The sequence below is a fragment of the Caretta caretta genome, chromosome 1, assembly GCF_965140235.1.
Source record: "Caretta caretta isolate rCarCar2 chromosome 1, rCarCar1.hap1, whole genome shotgun sequence".
Taxonomy (NCBI): domain Eukaryota; kingdom Metazoa; phylum Chordata; order Testudines; family Cheloniidae; genus Caretta; species Caretta caretta.
In genome coordinates this window covers 299,018,700-299,040,152 of record NC_134206.1, presented here as the reverse complement: position 1 = coordinate 299,040,152, position 21,453 = coordinate 299,018,700, and the positions used below count along the sequence as shown (strand labels likewise).

At 43.2% G+C, this 21,453-nt stretch overlaps 1 protein-coding gene and 1 long non-coding RNA gene across 6 annotated transcripts in view; one reads left to right on the top strand and one right to left on the bottom strand.

Annotated features, from left to right (window-relative positions):
• PRICKLE1 (prickle planar cell polarity protein 1) overlaps nt 1-21,453 on the bottom strand; it is a 106,243-nt gene that overhangs the window by 10,981 nt on the left and 73,809 nt on the right. Inside the window, exons 1-2 of one of the 5 annotated variants that reach the window (XM_075124406.1) lie at nt 7,831-7,981; nt 6,051-6,122 (exon numbers count right to left, since the gene is read on the bottom strand). The exons of 2 other annotated variants lie outside the window; for them this stretch is intronic. The gene's annotated coding sequence lies outside the window, so the exon portion shown is untranslated. Of the gene's footprint in view, nt 1-6,050; nt 6,123-7,026; nt 7,216-7,830; nt 7,982-21,453 lie in introns of those variants that run through there. 2 more of the 5 variants (XM_048836018.2, XM_048836017.2) reach the window with 2 other exon arrangements.
• On the top strand, nt 409-4,482 carry LOC125630297 (uncharacterized). Its single transcript, XR_007354616.2, has 2 exons — nt 409-1,927; nt 2,052-4,482. It is a non-coding gene; the product is annotated as an uncharacterized LOC125630297 (long non-coding RNA).

Sequence of the window (21,453 nt, the reverse complement as noted above, 5' to 3'; positions counted from 1 at the left end):
AGGAAGGGTTAATGAAAGTCTGAAGCAATTTAGTGTGGATATTATATTGTCTTGAATATTACTGTTGCTAAAAAGTGATCATCTATTCAATAAGTAATTTATAAATATGATCAGTAGGTAGGTCTCGTAAAGTTCACTTTGGATATCTAGAATACATAGATAAACATCTATAAACTAATTTCCTTTGAAAGCAGATACAGAGGAGATAATTTGTTGATACAAAGGAAATTCCTTTCTCATCAGGTTAGTGGAAATAAAATCATCCAGTACAACAAGAGCAATAATCTCATTTTAGATCTAAGGCTATGTCAATACTATAAATTACTTCAGTATAATTTATAAAAAGAAAAGGAGTACTTGTGGCACCTTAGAGACTAACCAATTTATTTGAGCATGAGCTCACGAAAGCTCACGCTCAAATAAATTGGTTAGTCTCTAAGGTGCCACAAGTACTCCTTTTCTTTTTGCGAATACAGACTAACACGGCTGTTCCTCTGAAACCAGTATAATTTATGTCACTCGGGGATGTGAATAATCCACACCCCTGAGGGACATAGGTTATACTGACCTAAGCACTGGTGTAGATGGTGCTATGTTGGTGGGAGAGCTTCTCCTACCAACATAGCTACCACCTCTTGAAGAGGCAGAATTTATTAAGCTAACAGTCCTGTCGTCTTAGAGCAGTGATTCTCAAACTTTTGTACTGGTGACCCCTTTCACACAGCAAGTCTCTGACTGCGACTCCCCTCCCTTATAAATTAAACCACTTTTTAATATATTTAACACCATTATAAGTACTGAAGGCAAAGCGGGGTTTGAGGTGGAGGCTGACAGCTTGTGACCCCACACATCATAACCTCATGACCCCAAGGGGTCCTGACCCCCAGTTTGAGAACCCCTATGTTAGAGTATCTTCACCAGAAGCACTACAACAGTTCAGCTGCGCCACTGTAAATCATGTAGTGTAGACATAGCCAAGATCTCTTCCTATTCCCATATAGCAACAGGCAAGAGGGACTAGGATAAAGCTGGGAACTCAATGTTCTGGTAGCTACTAAAAGATGCTATTGTTAGTTATGGTTGTAGTAGGACTGTGATGAGTATCTTGACCCCTACCACAATTATACGTGTGTCCAAATAATTCTCAGCTGTGAGATCAATGTATCATGTTTGAGTCACACTTAAAGTCCAAGTCATTTTGGAAGGTGATCCAAGTACTAGATATACACTACTTTTGAATATTCTTCTGTAGAATTAATGAAATTAAATGAGATGTTTATTTGAAATGACATAGATCATATTTTTAAACTACTTGAAGTCTCACCTAAAATTTTCTACTTCTCACTTGTTACTCTATTATGTACATTAATGTGTTTGTCAAACTGTCACCTTTCAAAACTTAATTCTGCTTAGTGACCCCATGAATAAAGGAGTCTACCTTTAAAAAAAAAAAAGTTTAATTAAGCAGTTAATGGTGGACTCCATCATGGAATAGCAAGCCTAAAGTAAGTTTCATATGAAAGAAGTAACTACATCAGCAAGTATACTGAAGAGTTCAGACAGTATCTTTGGTCTAGCCTTCACACTCTTAAGCCAGAACAATAATTGGATATATTCAGCTTTGTAACTAATCCTGTTGATTCAGAAATATACCAGGGAAGATGAATAGCTGCTCAAAATATTAGTGGCTCTCATACAATGATCAGATATACAGATAAATGTACATATCTACTCTACCATGTAGATTTTCTTAGACTGGTTGTCAGTTTTCTAAAGGGTGAAATGATTGCTTTGTGCCGCAGATGAGATCTGCCTAATGCTCATCAATGATTCCTCTAGAAGGCCACTCCAAATAACCCTGTAGGACATTTTATGTCTTCTACTGTCAGTATGGAAAATCGTCTCTGTTTGGAAAGATATAAAAGCTGTAAGTCAGTCGGTCATGGTTTTGTACTTTGCATTGTTTCTTAATAAAAATCAATGTTTAAAAAAAATCACAAAATAAATTCAGAAAATCCTTAACATCCTCTTGTTTTATGCTATCCTCACAGGTCATCTTGGAATATAAATTAAGCCTGGAGAAAGAATGCCAGACCACCAGAAAGAGAAATCACATTTGAAGTGTGACTGATGATGGCATAAAGATTTTTTTATTTTTTCAATTAACAAAAAATCTTATGCCTTCATCGCAGCAAAGAAAGTTTTCTTCTTTTTAACCGTCAAGTCATAGTCAACAGAACTGTTCCTGGTGGTGAATCAGGGCTGCCTACCACCTCCTACTCTGTGGACAAAAAATGTCAACCATATTCAGAATGGACTAGCTAATTCCATGAAGGAGAGAGTGTCATAAGCCAGACTGGTATGAATCAAACCTAACTACAGTACTGGGTTGTTCCAATAACCTGTGTAAATATCCAATATTTAGTTATGGAATAATTTTAAAATTCAAGTGTTACATTATTTACAGCTTAGTCAAGAATGAACAGTAACACCTGAGCAAAGTAACACCTCCTTTCACTTTACTAAAGGAGACTTTGATTTGTAGTGAGAGGTTTTAGTAGTCTGAGCAGAATACCAGAACCAGAAGTTTTAATTTGGTAGTGAAGATGAGTCATGTTAAAATATGAATTCACAATCCCATTACTTGTGGTCAGCACTGTTTCACACAACTGGCCACTGTAAACAAGGACGAGGTTGTGTTCAGCACTGTCAGTAATAAGAAACCCTGTGCCCAATACCATATACCCATGACTTCCTGAATGATACTGAACTGATCATGTACTAGTTGTTTAAACTCCATTTTGAACTATTAATCTGGGAAAGTCAAGACCACACTGATACCCTGTGGCCTCAGAAAAAGTCAACCTCTCTTGCTTAGTTGTTCCATCCGCAAAATGCAGAAGATAAACTCACTCATTTCACAAGGTTATGTGGACTAGTTAATGTTACAAAGCCCTTTGCAGATAGCATTATAAGTGTCAAGTGCTATTTCTATGTAGGTAACTGCTGTCCTTGATAACGTTAAGACTTACAAAGTGCACCAATAAATGCCAGAGTTATATAATTCCAAAAAGAGGACAAGACTTTAGGGGGGGAGGAAAGTAGCAGAGCCTTGTTTCCTTTCAGACCAAAGTACTTGGGGGAACAGCTCCAGTTCTACTCATTTTTCTATGCATTGGAATTTTTAAAAAAAACTAATACATTCACTTCAAAGCTTACACCCTCTACCTCCAGTTCCTTTATGGGTAAGAGGTAGGTTGAAACAGCTCTTGGGAGAGAGTGAAGGAAAGAGAGGTTCTTCCCTTAGCTGGGAAATTGAAAAACTAAAAGAAAAGGGCAGGGTTGCTATCAATATGTTAGTTTTAGGAAGGGCAAGGAAGAAGCACCACAAACCTCACATGCCCACATAGATATAAATTACCATTTAAACCTACATTCATTGGAAGGTTGGGATAATTAACACGGAGGAGATGCATTCCAGATACCAAAAACATTATTCATAAATTGAACCAGATTGTGACCATTATGTTTCTGAATGTTTGATGTTAAACTGAAGTATCTGAAAACTAAAAATACAATCAGTACTTGTAGAACTATTTAGCCATTATGTGTTTATAAATTATTATTTTCCCAACCCTCCTAAGAGTCCGTAAATTGGTTTGCTAATTAAAACTGCAACAGATTAGAGCTAAAACATTTTTGCAGTTTTACTCATTCTTTAAAGTAACAGACTTCAAAATGGTTACATATCTTAAGATGAGCTTGTTGAAACTTTGAGAAAGGATACTACATGACATCTACAGAATAAAGCAAGTTTGTTTTTAAGATTTACAAGCACTCCCTCATTAATAAAGCTTCACAATCTACAAAGAGAAAAATCTTTCACTAGTGGCTTCATAATTATTAGCCATGTAAAAGAAAAATGTGATTAAAAAAGTTAGACAGATATACACTAGTGAAACTTATTGTCATCTACGGTCACTTAATAATAGGAAGAGTTCTTAGGAGTGAAGAGTCCATATCCCTAATTATAAATCCATTGTTACATAAAATATTAAAATTCACATCCTAGAGAAAGGATATTAGAGAATTGTTAAATCCAAGTGTGAAACTAATCCTTATGTTAGGATTTCCAGCTCACTGAGTAAGTTCTATGGTCACCGCTGATCAGATAGAAGAGGTCATGATTTGTGAGCCCAGTAAGACACATATTTCCTTTCCCAACCCCTGCTGTTTAACTCTGTCCTGCAGGGCAAATTGTTTAACAACTTTTTTGTTAAACTGCTTGTTAACAAGGCTATAGGGAACACAAGATGCATATCACATGCATCCATTCACAATATACTGCAATTGCAGCCCAAAGGGTTAAGACTAGGCGTTAAATAAGCAAGTGAATGGGATTATGTACTGTACTTTATGCATCCGATGAAGTGAGCTGTAGCTCACGAAAACTTATGCTCAAATAAATTGGTTGGTCTCTAAGGTGCCACTGGTACTCCTTTTCTTTCTACCTCATATGATAATTCACCCTAAAGAGGAGCAGAGTCTGTAGTAGAAATACAACCAAAAAACATTCCAATAACGGTATAAGCATTACCAGAAAAACCCACTTTACTGCTGCAACTAGAGTAATTTGTTTTCCTGCTTCCCCATTAAAAATAACTTAATTTTTGAAATCTAGCAAAATGTTTGATACCAGATTTGGCACCCAGTAAAAGAAATTTGGACCCAGTTCCAAATATTACAACTTAAGTGTTAGGCGTTATCAGGACTTAGCCACAGCTGCTTCAGAGGTTTAACTTATTTACATATACAGAATATCTAGTGAACTATCAAAGAAACAGTACTGTACTTTATTAAAGATATACAGCAAAATTCAAAGACTGCTACAGTGTATTTATTGCTAATTACATATTGATTGGCCTTAGAGTAAATCAAGCTGATGTGTTTTCTACATTTTCTAAATAATGCCTAATCTAAGTATGTACACCAACCAACAGCAGAGTTGAGTAATTACCACACACACATACTGACACACATGCCAAAATAAAGAATTTTTCACACTGGAAATTTGGCATTACTTTCTTTCATGATTTCAGACTGTTTTATTTTCATGAATAATGCCTTCTGAAATTGCAAAGACAGACTGCTTAAATTTAACAAAAGGAGGAAACACTATAAAGCATTGTCCTTGCCAAAATGTCTGATTTGGGTTATTTTATTTGGCTCCATATAAAAACAAACTGCATGCTGTGGTTATACAAGAATCAATAGTTTAGGAAGCACTGTTCTAATAAGATCTTTATTTTCCATAATGGGGTACACAGATTTTAAAAGTGAGAGAAAGAAATCTAGCCCTTTACAGTCTATTGATTTTTTTTTAAAATTTCTATTTTAAACGACTGTAGGAAACAGCAGCCAGACTTTACTCCAATGTACACATATACTCAGGTTTCACCCCATCACCTGTTGGCTCCTGAACAACACTGTTCTTTGTTAAAGCTTACAGCACTCATTGGAAACAAGTTTCCAGAGAAAATACTTCAAGAAAGTGTTCAAGAAGTCACAAGTTGTAAAAACAAAATTCCACACATAGCCCAGTTTATTCTGACACAGATTAATGAGGAAAATTTAAATATACATACATGCACATTTTTAAAAGGTCATCTTATCTGTCAAGTGTTCTGAAGAAGAAATCAGCTGAAGAAGAATTCTGAAGAACTGACATTGATTGTTCCTGCACATTATCATGTTTTTTAAAAACGATAAAAGGGGATTAACAATTGCAGGCTAAAACCATGAGTGTACTTGCATTTCATGGCAACAAGCATGTATAGCAAACAAGAGGCAAGACCCCTCTCAATACTCAACTCTAAATACCAGACACACTGCCAAAAGAAATCCTCTCTTAAACCTATTATTTCAAGGCCAAGTCATTGTGGAGACTAGTTTAAAACGATCATTTTAATCTTAGAGAGACCACCTGCATTTCAGGCAGGCCTTGTGTCCCAGGGCCAGCTGACAACAAAAGTGCACATGTAACTACTCACCAGTGGGAGGTTTGTTGAGTGAATAGGATCAAATGTGATGCCATCTCGTATGTCAAGTAGCACAGGAGACGTCTGTGAACAGTTAGAGCAAACGCAGCTCAAACAGACCTGGCTTTCTTAGCTCACAGCAGCAGTAATAAGGTATCAACATCCAATTAACCTCCCTTGCAGCCAAGCCCTAACGGTTAAGTGGCTACAACAAGCGGCACGTTACCTCTTTTAAAAGGGGAGCCCTGGCGCAAGCTGCAGCGGGAGGCGAAGCTCCCCAGCTCCGACCCCTGCAGACTCGGCGCTCGCTGCTTCCCCTGGCCACTTGCAATTGCTATTTTAAACTAAGTCCCCTTCCGCCACTCCCACCCTCCACTGCTTCAAACGCCAAGAAACAGGACACAGTAGCCGGCAGATCGCAAACGGCAGCCGCGACGGCCCATAGAATCATAGAATATCGGGTTGGAAGGGACCTCAGGAGGTCATCTAGTCCCACCCCCTGCTCAAAGCAGGACCAATCCCCAATTTTTGCCCCAGATCCCTAAATGGCCCCCTCAAGGATTGAACTCACAACCCTGGGTTTAGCAGGCCAATACTCAAACCACTGAGCTATCCCTCCCCCAGGCTGGGGCCGCCAGCTCCCGTGCCGCCGGCCAGGGCAGAGCGAGCGCCCAGCCCCAGCGGGCCGGGGAGCGAGGTGCTGGGGACTGCAGCCCGGGGACGGGCGCTGGGGTCGCGGCTCCCAGCTGGGCTTGTGAGCCAGAAGCGGGCTCTTGGGGGCTCCCGCGCCGCCGGGCCCTGGGGAGACGGAGCGCGGTGCCCTGCTGTCCCCGGGGAGAGCGGCTCCCTTGTCCCATCGCGGGGCGATGGAAACTGGGGGGTCCCTCGGGAGAATCGCCCCCGCCCCAGGGGCTGCGCGTCCCGCGGCTGCCGGAGCATCCCCGCAGCCGGGCGGAGAAGCCGCCGCGCCGACCTGCAGGCTCCTTACCTTCGACTCCCACCCGGCGGGCGGCCCCGGGCTCTACGGGCAGGGCTGGGGCAGCGGCCAGTGCAGCCGGGACAGCGGCCCCCAGCCTCGCGCTGCTGCTTTCCCCACCTCAGCAGGCCTGCAGTGCCCGGCAGCGCCGCCCGCACACTACCTGCGCCTCCCTCCGCCTGAGGCGACACGGGCGGCCGGGCGGGCACCCCCTCCCCTCCCGCCAGGTTGCAGAGACAGGACAGAGCAGCCTCCCGAGCACAAGCCCTGCCCCTCCCCAAATGCGCTGGTAGTTCTTAAACACAGCCCTCAGTCAGCCTCCCCCCAGCCTCCCCGCACATCCCTCAAGTCAGCCTCCCCCCAGCTCCCTGGAGCCCCCAGCCCTCAGGCAGCTTCCTCAGAGCCCCCCCGAGTCCGCCTCCCCCCAGCTCCCTGGAGCCCTCAGCCTCCTCCTCAGGCAGCTTCCTCAGAGCCCCCACTCCCCCCCACACCCCCTCAGGCAGCCACACAGCCCAGTCTCCCCCAACACACAGAGCCCCCCAGCCTCCTCAAAGACCCCCGGCTTCCTTACAGTCCACCAGCCACCCCCCCGCCCAACACACACACACAGCCCCTAACCGCCCGCCTCCCCAACACACCCACCTCAAGAAGCTCCTTACTCCTCCTGGAGGCTGTTTACAACATCCTCCAACATAAACACTAGCTCCCGTCAGCAGTCCCCCTAGACCGCATACCCCCCCCCGCACACAGAGATGTTCTCATTAACCCCCCACTTCAGTGGTGCACAGCGCATCGGGAGGAGGAACCAGCCCTTACCAATACAGCATCAAGCCTACAGCTGTTGGAGGAGGCAGAAGGCACCAGAACAAGGGCCTCTTCTTTTTTTGGCAGGCAGTGCTCAGAATCATCCTTCCCTTTCATTCCTACCTCTGGCTAAGAAGATGCACATTCATTTTGGGAAGGAACCTGTACAAGGCAAAAAGGTTCCCTCAGCCAACTATCTACTCCAGGGATTAAATATTTTTAGAAGTAATAAAAGCTTAAGTCACAGTACTGAGTACATATATCATCCCCCCCCCCCTTGCTTCCCTAATGCTATTTGTGCTTGTAATAGATCTCCCACCACACCCCCCATTGTGTGGAAAGCCTTCCTGCCTATACATTAGAGTGTACTAAGATCTGACCTCTGTTCAGTCTATAATTCCTCCAACATTAATCGTTAGACTGTCCACTTCCAGGAACTGTCAGTCATCTGTGATCCTATATAAACTACAAGTTACTACAAACTACAAGTGTTACTTGAGAAATCCCTTATCTTCCATTTCATGAGCTCCAGGGAGCCCAATCAGTTCTACAAGCACTGAAGCAAACATTTTAAAACGCCTGTGTAAACTTCCCTTTTCGTTCCAGCACACCACTCTCGGAATATGGGAGGCCGCCTTCCTTAACAATCATCTCAAAACTTGCCCATAACAATGAAGTCAGTCCACTGGGCCAGAATTTAATAAGTTTCTGACCATTTTGAAGAGGTCCTTAACATAAATAAAGTCAGATAAGCCTGATGAAGAGAGCTATTTTGTGTCACTCCATGAGACAGAGAAAGGAACAATGCCAGGTAAAAGTCTGTGTACTTAAATCAAACAGGATAGTGGAGGGTGTCAAAAGTGAGCTACAATTAGTAGTAAGAAAAGGAGTACTTGTGGCACCTTAGAGACTAACAAATTTAGTCTCTAAGGTGCCACAAGTACTCCTTTTCTTTTTGCGAATATAGACTAACAGGGCTGCTACTCTGAAACCTGACAATTAGTAGTAATACACTAGCAAAATTCAAAGCAGCCCCATGAATAGTATTATACAAATGTGACAAATATTTTATATAGGATTTAATACAAAAAAATCCCTTCATTAAATACATCACTAAACCGTTTGAAGCAAGAGGAAAGAATTTCAGAGTAGTAGAGTCAATGTTTTCATGTGCAAGACTGAAAGGTGTACTATGGCATCATAATGAATCTGGATATTGTATATATTTGCATAATTACAAAAATAAATTAAGAACTCTTTAATAGCTACAGTATATAATCTAAAATAATTTATTTTATACACATTAGATATCAGTACCTAGGGACTATGGCCAACAGTAGACTGTAAATACTGCTTTACATACAAAGGTAACACTATCAGAATACAAATCTATACATACATGTAGTATTTATAGTTGCTGTAGTATCTAAGTCATATGAAGTCTCTGCATTTATAAAGTGCTGGTGGACAAACAGCAATGTAAGGTAGAATGTCAATTTTTTAAAAAAAAAATGTTACCCAAGAACAATTTCTCTCTCACAGGGCATAGTTAAGGAGATTAGTTGCACATATGGTTCTGCACCCAACTGAACAGAAAAGGCCCTATCGTAAAGCTTAACATTTAAAAATACAAACATGTTGCTGTAAACAGTTTGGTGAAATGAATAGCTCAGTGGTAAAACTCGAATAGTTTCTCTCTCTCCAGTGCCAAGTACAGATGAGGAAAAATTTAGTATTTATTAGAGGGCAGAGATACCAGAGGCTTATGGCTTTAGGTGTAGAGTCTATTTAGAAAAGATTTAGCCTTGGTCAGACAATAGTGTTTGTCATGCAGACATGCTTGGCTAGCAACCAATGTTGATTCCATCTTTGACAATAAATATTCAAAAAGGGAGGAACCACTAACATAGCTGTCGCTTTTACTTCACTCTGCATTTTTAAAAGGTGTAGCCTTTCCTCCAGCTTGAAATAAACTGGCTTTTGCGCCTTCCCTCCCACATTTGACTTCAAAGGCTGACAGGCAGTTTCCTCTACAGAACTGTGAATTTAACCGTGAACACCTAGGTCATATTTCCTTTTTCCTATTCCTAACTGTTCTTTGCTTTCCTAGGGAAATAATTATCAAAGATAATTTATTAGTACTTTATCTCTAGGTCAAAGGCATAAATGCCTCTTGTTCTGAATGAAACTATGTAGCATTTTTATAGAGATGTCTAGTTTTGGACAGGTCACAACATTAATCAGACATGCACTCCTTTCTCCTAAAGCTTGGCATAGATGCATATTCTCCAGTAGTAAAGCATCTAACATGAAATTATAATTATATGAGGCCGATCACTTCTAAAACTTTTGTTTAAAATCAACTATACACTAGCTAACTAGATACGGCTTCATGATTATCCAATTATGTACAGCATTCAACTATTTATATGGAGGGTGGAAGTTTCAACTACTGTGGAACATTCACAGTTACTTGTTTGTTACATTTTCCACAGCATTGTTAACTTTACAGGCTATTGCATATGAGATAGTAACGAAGTAGTTAGCAGACAGTTAATGCTGCCTACAAAAATTAAATTTGAATGAGACAGACTATATCCACAGGGTGCTAAGAGGAGTCAATCTTGTCTGAAAGGCATTGTTATTGTCAAGGGCAAACACATTCAGAAAAGGAAAGGCATGAGTCATAACTGGGCCCCTCAAGGGCTGCCTTTTGTTTCAGTCAGCGGGAAGACTGGTGTGGATTGCTTTTTGGGTGACTGCTAAGAAGAAAGAAAAGGAGTACTAGTGGCACCTTAGAGACTAACCAATTTATTTGAGCATAAGCTTTCGTGAGCTACAGCTCACTTCAATGGATGCTGTAGCTCATGAAAGCTTATGCTCAAATAAATTGGTTAGTCTCTAAGGTGCCACTAGTACTCTTTTTTTGGGGGGGAATACAGACTAACACGGCCTCTACTCTGCAATCAACTGCAACCATTTTCCCACATCTCCAACCTGTATTTAGACTTCATTTTATGAGGTGAAAAAGACTGCTTTAAAATTATCTATTCATGGTATAGAGCCAATCATTCAAAAATAAATTTGTTTGTGGAAAGGGGTCAGATACATGAACTGTGTTCAGAAATGGAAAATATTAAACCTCTTTTTTACATGGGAAATAGGATGCAATTTCATGCATGAAGTTAACCTACTTATTGCTACTGGCTGGGTAACATTAAGACAAATCAACATTTTAGTCATGAATTCTGAAATGAGAATATCCAATATCGTATGCCAGGGCATACATACACTGCAACATGGAACAGGAAGAAACTTTTCCCCTTCCATGAAAACACTATGGAATAGTTGATTAATAATGATCGGGCATTAGCAGACCACAAGGATATGAAACTTGATGGATCAACGGTTTGGTCCATTACGTCAAATCTTATCACAAATCAACAGCATTAGAAATCACGGATGAAAAATATGTGATCTCTATTACAAAAAATAGGTTAATATTGCTTCACAAGACATGCAGTCAGACATTAAAATTCCCTTTGCAGTTTGAAAGGAGCTTTCTCTATTTAAACTCTAGTAGAGTGACTAACTTGATCAATCTTTTAATTCTTTATCACCATTCTAAATCCAATGGAAGCACATAAATCTCTTAAAAAGACATATGCCTGAGAGAAACATTACAGATTCATACAATGCTGAGTAACAGGTGTGGTGGTAATGGCATGGCCAGAAACAGCAAAGAGGACCAGTATTGTCTGTAGTGACATCATTATAAATGGCAGACCCAGATACCCAATGGATCCACAATATGATACCTATGAGAAGAAATATAAAATATTCATCTACTCATCTATGTCTAGTTATCACAACACCTACCTGATAACCAGCCCCAAGTCTGGTAGGATAGGTACTGTTCTGCTCTGTTCTTCTCCTTTTACTCCCCTGTCATTGGCTCTACTTGTTCTGATTAGGTGGACCACTGCACCTGTACAGAACCATTCTGAAGTCAAGGGGATTCAACAGAGGGGTACACCTGTACAGAGTTGTGAGACATGGCCATTACTGGGAGGGGGGAATTGCAATATCTCTGGTATATCAACCAGTCAACTTCCCATGCCTAAATCCAACTTCATTTGCATGAAGTAATTCTATTGGTAATAAACACCATGATTTTTTAACTGGTTTTTTTTTATGAAGTCACAATAATTTTTTTAAATTAAAAAGTCAAATATGGCATGTATTCATCCAGATTTTGTCAATTTCAGTGTTTTTATTTGTTGAGTTGAATAATCTCCCTCTGGTGGTCAACTGAGCATCTCTACCAATTCTATTAATCATTCATTAAAAACTGAAACGTCGGAAATACATTTTATTCTCCCTGACCTCCCCCGATGCATTATTTTTGCTGTTGAATATTAACAATCCATGTCTTTTCTATCCCTTTTGCTTGGAAACTTCTATGGAAAACTAGAGAACTAATAAGACAAACTCTCTGAAGCAGGGTTTGTCGCTCGCTATGGGTAGGTCTACACTGGAAAAAGCTACAGCACTGAGAGATGTAGGGCTTGTCTACACTAAAGGCATGGCTACACTTGCGAGTTAGAGCGCATTAAAACAGCCCCGGGTGCCCTAACTCACGACCTGTCCACACGCCAGGTCTGGCCCCTCACCTTGGGCAGTCAAGAGCCTGGCCTTGCTGTGTGAGTGGCTCCCAGCCAGCAGGTCCTCTTGCCTGTAAGGGACTCGCCGCCCAGCAGCCAGGCACCATCATGTGGCTGGGTAGGGCTGCTGGCCGTGGGGGAGGCTCTCGGGGGTCACATTCCAGGGGTCTGTCCTGCTCCCCAGAATGGTTCCACCTTCAATCAGTCACTGCAGCCCACTACCTGCAGGGGCCCAACACATCTCCCTGGGACCGAGCCACCTGGGACTGGTGCAGAGGTTGGACCAGTCTCGGCTGGTGGAGGGGGGGCAGCACGGAGGACTCGGCCAGGCCCCACCCAGCAAGTGGGTCCCGTGGGAGATCAGCTTGGGCAGGCCCAACTCCAGCCTGGCTGATCGTGCTGCTCCTGAGGGGCGGACCAGCAATAGCCACACTGCCGGCTCAGCCTGGTGGACACGGTCACCTCCCAGTGGGGCTGGTGAGTGTAGTGGGGGGCACTGGGTGGTGGTGGTTGTGGTGGTATGCAGAGCGCTGTGCAGTTGTGGTGGGGAGTCTGTGGGGGATGTCTCTGGGCAGGGGGCTGTTGGGCATAGGTGTTGGTGGGGAGTCTGTTGGGGGGCACTGGGCTGGGAGGCAGTGTGTAAACAGGGCTGTAAACAGGAGTTTGAGTGGGAATACTGTTGGAGGAGAAAGTTTTTGTATTTGTATTATTTGTATGTGTAGAGGCTTGTAGGGGCTTTGTGCTGGGAGAGAAGCTGAGCCCCGATTAGGGGGCGGGGCTTCTCTGAGTAGGGGTCCTATAAAGGTAGCCAGCCAGTCAGGCAGCAGCACAGACAGCTGCAGTGGCCCAGGAGCCAGCAAACAGAGCTGTAAACAGGGGAGTTTGTATTGCGGTGCTCGTTTGGGGTTTGTTTTTGCTGTGGGTGGTGGTGTTTTGGTGTGGTTTGTGTTCCCCAGATTAACAGGATTTAGGTGGGAAGGCTATGACAGAGACAGAGGCAGCAGTGGGAGTGACCCATGTAGTGGAAGATGCAATGAAGATGACTGGATGTGGAAGCTGCGGTATGTACATGATCCTGGAGGGGGTACCAGGAAAGAGTTTCATCTGCATGAAGTGCTGTCTGACAGAGCTGATGGAAGAGACGATCCGAGGATTGGAGATGCAAGTGGAAAGTCTGGTTGAGTTTAGAAGGGGGTTCAAGTGGATTATGGAGCAAAGACATGAGGCAGCTGAAGGGAAAAACTCAGACTGGCAGATGGAAGCAGGAATGAAGAATTCTGAGGGAGACTGCTGGGTGAAGAAAATGGACAGTGGAAGCATGTGACTAAAAGAACCAGGCAGAGCAAAAGACAGGCTAGTGAAGGAGAAATAGAGCTCAAGAACAGGTTTGCAGAGTTGGAAAATGAAGAAGGGGCTCAGCAGGTGGTCACTGAAGGTGGAAGGGCAAGAAAGAAGAGAAGAGCAACTAGCCCTATAGGAAAAGGGGAAGAGTCAATGGAGACTACACCAAATATGAGCCCCAGGAGGATACAGGATGGCTTGAAGAGGATTACAAGGGAGAATAGGAATGGAAAGAATTTACAGCCAGAGGGAACAGGGGATAGACCGGAGAATCGCACCATCACCAGGAAAAGGCAGGTCTACGTGATCAGGGACTCCTTACTGAGAAGAATAGACAGGCCTGTAACCAGAGTTGATCCAGACAATAGAAGGGTGTGCTGTCTTCCAGGTGCTAAGATATGGGATGTGGACCTGAAGTTGAAAAGGATCCTAAAGGGAGCGGGAAAGAATCCACTGATTGTCCTTCATGTGGGAACAAATGATACCGGTAGATTCTCACTGGAACGTATCAACGGAGACTATGCCAGGGTGGGGAAGACACTTAAGGAAATCGAGGCTCAGGTATAAATCTTCAGTGGGATTCTGTCCGTTCCTAGAGAAGGGAAACAAAGATGTGACAAGATTATGACTATCAACAGATGGCTTAGGCAGTGGTGCTATAAGGAGGGCTTTGGGATGTATGACTGCTGGGATGCATTTATGGACAGACGACAGTTCTCTCGGGATGGACTTCATCTGAGTAGGGAAGGAAATAGACTTTTAGTCTCTAAGGTGCCACAAGTACTCCTTTTCTTTTTGCGAATACAGACTAACACGGCTGTTCCTCTGAAACTTCTAGGATGGAGGCTGACACAACTGATTAAGAGAGCTTTAAACTAGGAATTTGGGGGAGATGGTTGGGAGATGTCCAGGTAATCTCCACACCGGATTTTAGCATTGAGAGGGAAGAAAACAAAGTAAGAAAGGATACAGCCATGGGTAGGAGAATGGACATAAGGAGGAAGGGCAGTGTGGATACCAGTCTAATAGGTCATACTGGCTGTAGAATGGCCTTGCTCACATTCTTTACCCGATTACGCACGGACAAACAGCAAAAATTAAGATGTTTGCACACCAATGCGAGGAGCCTAGGTAACGAAATGGAGCTACTGGTGCAGGAAGTGAAACCAGATATTATAGGGATAACAGAAACATGGTGAAATAGTAGTCATGACTGGACTACAGGTATTGAAGGGTATGTGCTGTTTAGGAAAGACAGAAATAAAGGTAAAAGGTGGTGGAGTAGTACTGTATATCAATGACGAGGTAGAATGTAAAGAAATAAGATGCAATGGAATGGATAAGACAGAGTCCGTCTGGGCAAAAATCACATTGGGGAAGAAAACTACTGGAGTCTCCCCTGTGATAGTGCTTGGGGTGTGCTATAGACCGCCGGCATCTAATTTGGATATGGATAGAGCCCTCTTAATGTTTTTAATAAAGTAAATACTGATGGAAACTGTGTGATCATGGGAGACTAACTTCCCAGATATACACTGGAGAACAAGTGCTAGTAATAATAATAGGGCTCAGATTTTCCTAGATGCGATAGCTAATGGATTCCTTCATCAAGAAGTTGCTGAACCGACAAGAGGGGATGCCATTTTAGATTTGATTTGGTGAGTAGTGAGGACCTCATAGAAGAAATAGCTGTATGGGACAACCTGGGTTCAAGTGATCATGAGCTAATTCAGTTCAAACTGAACAGAAGGATAAACAAAAATAAATCTGCGACTAGGGTTTTTGATTTCAGAAGGGCTGACTTTCAAAAATTAAGGAAATTAGTTAGGGAAGTGGACTGGATTGAAGAATTTAAGGATCTAGAGGCAGAGGAGGCCCAGGATTACTTCAAGTCAAGCTGCAGAAGCTATCAGAAGCCTGCATCCCAAGAAAGGGGAAAAAATTCATTGGCAGGAGTTGTAGACCAAGCTGGATGAGCAAGCAAAGCTACCTTATTGAGGTCAGAACATGTAGGGATAAAGTGAGAAAGGCTAAAAGTCAAGTAGAGTTGGACCTTGCAAAGGGAATTAAAACCAATAGTAAAAGGTTCTATAGCCATATAAATAAGAAGAAAACAAAGAAAGAAGAAGTGGGACCGTTAAACATTAAAGATGGAGTGGAGGTTAAGGATAATCTAGGCATGGCCTAATATCTAAACAAATACTTTGCCTCAGTCTTTAATGAGGATCTTAGGGATAATGGTAACATGACAAATGGGAATGAGGATATGGAGGTAGATATTACCATATCTGAGGTAGAAGTGAAACTCTAACAGCTTAATGGGACTAAACCGGTGGGCCTGGATATCTTCATCCAAGAATATTAAAGGAATCGGCACATGAAATTGCAAGCCCATTAGCAAGACTTTTTAATGAATCTGTAAACTCAGGAGTTGTACTGTATGACTGGAGAATTGCTAACACAGTTCCTATTTTTAAGAAAGGGGCAAAAAGTGATCCAGGTAACTACAGGCCTGTTAGTTTGACATCTGTAGTATGCAAGGGCTTGGAAAAAATTTTGAAGGAGAAAGTAGTTAAGGACATTGAGGTCAATGGTAAATGGGACAAAATACAACATAGTTTTACAAAAGGTAGATCGTGCCACCAACCTGATCTCCTTCTTTGAGAAAGTAACAGATTTTTTAGACAAAGGAAATGCAGTGGATCTAATTTACCTAGATTTCAGTAAGGCGTTTGATATGGTGCCACATGGGGAATTATTAGTTAAATTGGAAAAGATGGGGATCACTATGAAAATTGAAAGGTGGATAAGGAATTGGTTAAAAGGGAGACTACAGCAGGTCATACTGAAAGGTAAACTGTCAGGCTTGAGGTTGCCAGTGGAGTTCCTCAGGGATCGGTTTTGGGACCAATCTTATTTAATCTTTTTATTACTGACCTCGGCACAAAAAGTGGGAGTGTTCTAATAAAGTTTGTGGATGATACAAAGCTGGGAGGTATTGCTAATTTAGAGAAGGACCAGGATATCATACAGGAGGATCTGGATGACCTTGTAAACTGGAGTTCTAATAGGATGAAATTTAATAGTGAGAAGTGTAAGGTCATGCATTTAGGGATTAATAACAAGAATTTTAGTTATAAGCTGGGGATGCATCAATTTGAAGTAACGGAGAAGGACCTTGGAGTATTGGTTGATCATAGGATGACTATGAGCCGCCAATGTGATATGACCGTGAAAAAAGCTAATGCAGTCTTGGGATGCATCAGGAGAGGTACTTCCAATAGAGATATGGAGGCGTCAGTGCCCTGTATAATGGTACTAGTGAGACCTCATATGGAATACTGTGTGCAGTTCTGGTCTCCCATGTTTAAGAAGGATGAATTCAAACTGGATCAGGTACAGAGAAGGGCTACTAGGATGATCTGAGGAATGGAAAATCTGTTTTATGAAAGGAGACTCAAGAAGCTTGGCTTGTTTAGCCTAACCAAAAGAAGGTTGAGGGGAGATATGATTGCTCTCTATAAATATATCAGAGGAATAAATACCAGAGAGGGAGAGGAATTATTTAAGCTCAGTACCAATGTGGACACAAGAACAAATGGATATAAACTGGCCATCAGGAAGTTTAGACTTGAAATTAGATGAAGGTTTCTAACCATCAGAGGAGTGAAGTTCTGGAATAGCCTTCCAAGGGAAGCAGGGGGGGCAAAAGACCTATCTGGTTTCAAGATTAAACTCGATAAGTTTATGGAGGAGATGGTATGATGGGATAACATGATTTTGGCAATTAATTGATCTTTAAATATTCATGGTAAATAGGCCCAATGGCCTGTGATGGGATGTTAAATAGGGTGGGATCTGAGTTACTACAGAGAATTCTTTCCTGGGTATCTTGCTGGTGAATCTTGCCCACATGCTCAGGGTTCAGCTGATCGCCATATTTGGAGTTGGGAAGGAATTTTCCTCCAGGGCAGATTGGCAGAGGCCCTGGGGGTTTTTCGCCTTCCTCTGTAGCATGGGGCACGGGTCACTTGCTGGAGGATTCTCTGTACCTTGAAGTCTTTAAACCATGATTTGAGGACTTCAATAGCTCAGACATAGGTGAGATGTTTATTGCAGGAGTGGGTGGGTGAGATTCTGTGGCCTGCATTGTGTAGGAGGTCAGACTAGATGATCATAATGGTCCCTTCTGACCTTAATATCTATGAATCTATGAGTGATGCATCCGATGAAGTGAGCTGTAGCTCACGAAAGCTCATGCTCAAATTGGTTAGTCTCTAAGGTGCCACAAGTACTCCTTTTCTTTTAGTGTATGTCTGGCGGCTGCTGGTTTCTAAAGTGTGCCCTCACTCTGGGCTGGGCAGAGCAGTGCCATCCCCGTCGTGCTATGTCTCATTTCCCCTGACTGGTGCCTCGCTCCAGGGACTGACCACTCCTGACCCCCGCGCCATGCCCCATTGCCCTTGTGGGGGCCCATAAATATGTTTGGCACTGGGCCCAAAAAAGGTTAATCCAGCCCTGTCCATACCAGGGTTCCTGGGGGCTATAGTCAGAGAAGTCCCTGAAAGTGTGAGGGTAAGAGGCCTGCCAGAGCCACTAGATGGATGGTTATAGCTTCTGGAGGCCCACACAGATCCCTGGGGATCTGCCAGGTTTGGAAAACAGCAGGCTTGATAGGCTTTGCTATGAGGAGCAAAGAGGATGATGCAGGGAGGTTTTCCTCAAGCAAGTCCTCACAGAAATTTCTTCTAGAGCCCCATCATGACTTGAGGTGTTCTCTCTCCCATGGGAATAAGTTGGGCCTCCAAGGGTATGTTTACACTGAAGTTGGAAATGTGATTGCAGTTCAGATACGCATATCTGCGCTAGCTTTAGTCTACCTAGCACAGTTAAAATAGCAGTGAAGATGTGGCAGCAATGGCCCCGGCACAGACGAGCAACACAAGTACATACCTAGGATTCTGATCAGATTTGTACGTTCCCCCACGGGAGCCACGGCACACATCTTCAGTGCTATTTTTAGTAGCACTAGCTAGATTAAAGCTAGCACAGGTATGCGTACCTCAGCTACAGTCACATCTGTGACTGTGGTGTAGACATACCATGAGTATAGTTTCTTCTGAAAAGTTTCCATGGGCCATATTTATAAAGGCATTTAGACTTTAATGGTAGTTAGGTTCCTAACCTGCTTTCGGATTTGTAAATCCCACTAGGTGCCTAGCTGCATTTTTAGGCGTCTCCGCATATAATTTTATAAGTCTGGCCCTTGTTCTTGTCTACACTAACAATTTCCCCACCGTTAGTCTAGCACAGTGGGTTTCAACTTTTCACTTGAAATTGCAGACCCCTAAAAAATTTCAAATGGAGGTGCAGACCCCTTTGGAAATCTTAGACGTAATCTGCAGATCCGCGCGGGTTGGACCACAGATTGAAAACCACTACCTAGCACAAGTGCAGTTCTATTGGTGGTAGTGAGGGGGGTACAGGTATTTTAACAACTATACCCTAAACTGTATCTTTGTCTATACTAGCACTTCCCCGTTGCCACCATCGGCAAAGCTAGACCAGTGGGATGAAAAGTGCTGAAAATTCCCAATGCAGACGTGTCCTTTAACTTTCAGTTTTCACCGTCTGCACCTGCCAAGTGTCACTCATCTGGAATGACAGCCACACATTTGGCTCTGCTATCATGCTCACTCAGGCCAAATGAAGTATCTTTAATTCCAGGGCTACAGGCAGAGATCAATATTTCCCCTTCCGTTCTTCCCTCCCTTAGCAACTCCTGAGGAATAATCAAGACTTCCTCCTTTCTCTCTTCTCTATCCAAAAACAATTGGGGAGCATTCATTATTTATTATGGTAGTGCTTATGGCAAACCAAGAATGGGGCTCTATTGTGCTAGACCAGAGGTGGGCAAACTACAGCCCACGGGCCACATCCAGCCTGTGGGACCATCCTGCCCACCCCCTGAGCTCCCGGTCGGGGAGGCTAGCTTCCACCTCCTCCCCCCTCAGCCTCACCTCACCTCACCACGCGCCAGTGCTCTGGGTGGCATGGCTGGCTCTGGCTGGGCCACGCGGCTGTGGGCTCCTGCCACTCTGAGCAGCATGGTAAGGGTGGGGGGGGTTGGATAAGGGGCAGGAGGCCCTGGGGGGCAGTCAAGCAACAGGGAGCGATTGGATAGGCGTGGGAGTCCCGGGAGGGGGGGAGGAGGCCTGTCAGGGGGCAGGGGTGTGCATAGGGGTCGGGGCAATCAGCGGACAGGGAGCAGGGGGTTTGGATGGGGGTGGGGTCTTGAGTGTGGTTAGGGTTGGGGGTCCCAGAAGGGGGCAGTTAGGGGACAAGGAGCAGGGGGGGTTGGATGGGTCGGGGGTTCTGAGGGGGGCAGTCAGGGGGCAGATAGGGGGTAGGGGCCAGGCTGTTTGGGGGGGGCACAGTCTTCCCTACCTGGGCCACCATATATATAGTTTCACAACCCCCAATGTGGCCCTCGGGCCAAAAAAAGTTTACTCACCTCTGTGCTAGACACTAGGACTATGTCTACATTAGCACTTTTGTCGGTAAAACTTATGTCTCTCAGGGGTGTGGAAAAAACCACACGCCTGACTGACATAACTTACACTGACAAAAGCACCGGTGTGGAAAGCGCTTTGTCAGCAGGAGACATAGAACAGCAGCACAATCCACAATCCTGAGATACCTGTGGAGTGAGGCAGACAGAACCAGAGCTATTGGATAAATTCAAAGAGAGAAAGGACTGAGCAGGAGACTGGACCATTGTGGGAAGAGAGCCAATGTACGAGGGGTAGGTAGAAGAGAAAGGATTAGGTGATAGGCAAAGAAACAATGGTGAAAATAAAATACAGATGGAAAAGAGACCAAGAGAGAGGAGGAAAAAAGGAGAAAAGAAAACAATGCAGGTACAAATGGAGAAGGATAGTTTTGTGCTAACACAAAGGACTCTGAAGGTCCAAATCGGAGGACACCAGTATCTATATGGTGCCTCCTGGATTCTATTTTTCTGCTCTGAATATTAGCATTAGTTTATTAACAGATAAGCTAAATCAGAAAATAATCTTGCTCACTTATTGTGCTTACATCCACAATACCATCGCTTGTAGAGTATAGAGAATGTGGCAGTTATGCATCTAATCAGATGCATCGGTAGAATGCTTTTTGATACAATCATGTTTGAATTTGAACACAGTTACAACTAGCACCGGCCCAGTGACATCAAATACCTCTGTTCTGAAATATATGTACAAAGGATAGCTGTCTTAAAAGTTGTTTATGAAGTTTAATTTATTCCTTTCATTTACTGTATATCTAGTATAGTATTGGTACAGATGTTAGACCATGATTCTGCTCTGAAGTAACAAGGAAAGAAATTAAAATGTGTTAGAGCATTTTGTTAGTGGATTTGGCCGGACTTTGCTCTTGAACTGACAGGACTCTTAAAGCATCTTTATAGTAATTGCTAACCCCTAAAGATTTTGATTAAGATTGTAACCTGATTTTTAACATGATTGACTCCACATGGCTGATGTCCACACACAACATGAGTAACTGAGTGAGTATAGTACTGTGTAGGCCTTGACCACGAACAGCTATACCACGACTGACTTGTTTC